At 38.6% G+C, this 2,853-nt stretch overlaps 1 long non-coding RNA gene across 1 annotated transcript; it reads right to left on the reverse strand.

Annotated features, from left to right (window-relative positions):
- Positions 1-456: 456 nt before the first annotated feature.
- Positions 457-2,083, reverse strand: LOC124174634. The gene is made up of 3 exons (XR_006868964.1): positions 2,052-2,083; positions 1,691-1,811; positions 457-665 (listed from the first exon to the last, which is right to left on the reverse strand). It is a non-coding gene; the product is annotated as an uncharacterized LOC124174634 (long non-coding RNA).
- Positions 2,084-2,853: the final 770 nt, after the last annotated feature.

Below are 2,853 nucleotides of genomic sequence, written 5' to 3' on the forward strand. Positions count from 1 at the left end.
TACCGGAGAAGATACGAAAAAATTACGGAGAAATTACAGTAGGTGTTATTCAATTTATTCAATATTACATATAATAGTAATACAACATTACACATCTTGAATCCTGCAGAGGTGCATTCTAGCTTTTAACATTGTATGTACTTAGACTGGAACCCAAACTGCGATTACAAACAACATTATTAACTATTTTGTACAACATTGTTCATATTCTGCTCAATGCAATATATATCGCAGTATCTATTCTATATAGAAATAACATGCTAATTATATTAATGAGAATATTATTATAGTAATTATCGGTATAAAATCATTAGTATAATGTACTAGTATAACATAATAGATTCATAGTATTTGGTAACTTGGTAAAGTAGTATACACTGACACCTGAACACTTGTATTACATTGAATAAACTGGAACTGGAACTGGAACTTTGTCTCTATGAGTTTGTGATTTTCCTTTCCCACCTCGTTAAAAATCCAGTGCAAATTTGATGTTTTTCAGCCGTAAGTTTTGATTCGTTGCAAAATTATGTTGATACTGGGTGTGAATAAATCGATATCAGCATATCCCAAAATCAGCCAAAAATTTGCGACTCTCGGAGTTTGGAAACTTTTCGTCGTAAAATCGTTTTGCAGGACACTTTTTAAATCAGATAATTCTAACCCTGAAAAATGCCGAAAAGACATTTAATAAAGCGTGTATAGGATCAACAGCAGAGGAATTACGAACAAAATCTTACGTCTTCGGCTGTACTTTTGATACTTCGCTCGCAGTGTATTCCACAAAACTTTTCTATAAGCTCTATGAGTAGCTGTTAGAGATATGAGAAAAAAAATCTAATTCATTCTCATTATTCTAGAATCGTCATACATGTAATGCCGTGAAATGAATAAAGTGTTAATATCTTTTTCATTTTTGTTTATTGTTCAGAAGAAAGGCCCTGGACACACCGCAATGTTTTCAGTGTAGACCATGCGGTAATAAACGTATGAAAAGGCATGATAATTATGCACGAGTGCACGATTCTGGAATATGTAATGAGAATAAATTGGATTATTTTCTCACCTCAAAAAACTGCTAACGTTTAAATTGATTTCCTTTTTGCTTCTTCATTATCTCCGTTTGTTCAAATTTCGAATTAACAATCCTAGATTTTTCAACTCTTAGGATAAAAACGTAACAGTACCACTGACTCAACCACATAGTTTTGACCACGGTCTTACTAGTCCGGGAGCCGACCGCACCATATCTTCCCTCATCGAACATACGACCAAAACGCATATGAATCGATGGGGAATATAATGGTCAATATGGTGCCAGACTTTATATACAATGGATCCTGTCCGGAGTGTCAAAAAAAATGTTACTTTCGGTCAGTTTTTTCGAGGTTATCTTCCGTCATCGAACATACGATTGAAACTAGTACCAATCGATGGGGGAGGTCGAGTACTTCAAAAAAAAACCGGGGTGCAACCCCCCACCCAGTCCAGGGGGGGGGGGGCAGCCACCCCTAAGTGTAGGCTTTTTTGGTCCATAACTTCCCTCATCGAACATACGATTTTTTTTTTTTTAATTGAATATTGAACCTCCCCGAACCTGAAAAAACTTCTTCCACTCTTTCTTTCACTTTAGATCCTACTCCTGATCTTACTCCTACTCCATTAAATATCATAAAAATTTTATACACACAGTGTACAAATCCTCGACTTCCTCGTCCACCTTGTTCTCCTCGTCCACCTCCGACAACCTCCAACCACCGCCAACCACCTCCAACAACCACCGATAAGCACCTCGGGTTACCTGGATATTGCTGGAATAGTAATAAATATTCTCAGTATAAGAACACTGCAAAAATATTATGTAAGGATTAATCTAATTAATTAATCATTTCATAATATAATAAATTTTATCAGCGCATTTATAGCTACTGAATTTGTGCTTGCGCGAAAATTCAGTTGAAATAATTTATTGTAAACATGACAGGTTTCAAAAATCTTAGATACAATATAATTACAATTGCCATTAAATATTATAAAAATATTAAACTCACCGAGCACAAATCCTCGTCCTCCTCGTCCACCTCCGACCACCTCCAACCACCGCCGACCACCTCCAACAACCAGCGATAACCACCTCGGGTTATACCTCGAGTAGTAATAAGTATTTTCAGTATGAAAACACATCAAAAATATTATGTAAGGATTAATATAATTAATTACTTAATCAATAATATAATAAATTTTGTTAGCGCATTTACAGATACTGAATTTGTGCTTGCGCGAATAATGAATTGAAATAATTTATTTTAAACATGAAACTGGAACCACGGAGCGTTTGTCTTGCAAGTCTAGTTTCACAAGATAGCGTACCTGGAGCGTAGAAACTACGGAGCGCTTGTCCCTGAAGTCGAGTTTCACCGGGAAGTTGACCTGGAGCGCAGAAACTACGCTGCGCTTAGTCAAGTCACCAGGCCAAGAACCTGGACGGCCAGAACTACGGAGCGCTTGTCCCGGAAATCGAATTTCACCAGGTAGCGGACCTGGAGCGCAGAAAGTACGGAGCGCTTGTCCCTGAAGTCGAGTTTCACCAGGTTGCGGACCTGGAACGCAAAAACTACGGAGCGCTTGTCCCGGAAATCGAGTTTCACCAGGTAGCGGATCTGGAGTGCAGAAACTACGAAGCGCTTGTTCTAGAAGTCGAGTTGCACAAGGAAGCGGACCCGGAGCGCAGGATCTAGGAGGTACAGAACCGGATACTCGAAATCTGCGGAGCGCGATTCTCATCCGTCCGCTCTACTGCGCGGTTATTTCCAGACTGAGTAATTCGGCTAGCTGATTTTAAATCGACGACGT

Source organism: Neodiprion fabricii, chromosome 2 (assembly GCF_021155785.1).
Source record: "Neodiprion fabricii isolate iyNeoFabr1 chromosome 2, iyNeoFabr1.1, whole genome shotgun sequence".
Taxonomy (NCBI): Eukaryota; Metazoa; Arthropoda; class Insecta; order Hymenoptera; family Diprionidae; genus Neodiprion; species Neodiprion fabricii.